We start from the raw sequence: 756 nt of genomic DNA, 5'->3' as shown, positions 1-756 counted from the left end.
CTCCTAAGACAACATCAAATCTCTCAGAAATCACAGCGCTGACATTACCCAGCAGGAGATGAAATCAGGCATATGATAGATTCACATTTTAAAGAGCCATTAGACCGCCGCTGGGCTTCTTTCCAAGTCTCTTATTTGAGATCTCCTCGCTCCTCTCTTCTGGCCCTCTGCTTTGGAGAACAGCGGTCTATACTCATTTAAACCCTAATGAAGATATTCAGGGTTTTTTTGTGATCAACTTTTTTTAATTTGAATATATTTAAGAAACACAAACAGTGACAAATAATTACAAACAATACACTGAGACGGAGAACGAATGAAGATATTCTGTTGCCTAAACCTTGACCACGTAGTTTTGTTTGAATACACACTTTTTTTTTTTTACTTCAGTAAATACAATGCGCTTTTGTAAGAACTTAACCAGAACAATTTCGAAAACTCATAGCAACATTCTAGCAATCTAGAAACAGCTCCATGTAGCGATCAATTGGTGACACCTTAACAACCATTTACAACACCCTAGCAAACACACTGCAACAGCTAACACCATAGAATACAGCTTCATGTAGTAGTACTACTATCTGTGCGATAACCCAATGACACTATTTACTTTATTCTATTGACAGACTCAAGGTCCAGATAAAAAGAACACACAACACATTACAAGAGGGGTACAAACCAAATACAAACATGAATACATATAGACAAACTGATCCCCAAAAATAATCACAAAAGAGACACACATACATACAAACC

The 756-nt window shown here is 36.8% G+C and overlaps 1 protein-coding gene across 1 annotated transcript in view; it reads right to left on the bottom strand.

Annotated features, from left to right (window-relative positions):
- Window positions 1-321: 321 nt before the first annotated feature.
- The window catches only part of LOC116673131 (E3 ubiquitin-protein ligase TRIM39-like), a 6,707-nt gene continuing 6,272 nt past the window's right edge, over window positions 322-756 (bottom strand). The window contains 1 exon segment of the mRNA XM_032505276.1: window positions 322-756. This exon segment is cut by the window's right edge and continues 495 nt beyond it. The gene's annotated coding sequence lies outside the window, so the exon portion shown is untranslated.

The sequence above is a fragment of the Etheostoma spectabile genome, chromosome 23 (genome assembly GCF_008692095.1).
Source record: "Etheostoma spectabile isolate EspeVRDwgs_2016 chromosome 23, UIUC_Espe_1.0, whole genome shotgun sequence".
In the NCBI taxonomy this organism is placed as follows: Eukaryota; Metazoa; Chordata; class Actinopteri; order Perciformes; family Percidae; genus Etheostoma; species Etheostoma spectabile.
This window is presented reverse-complemented; position numbering and strand designations above follow the sequence as displayed.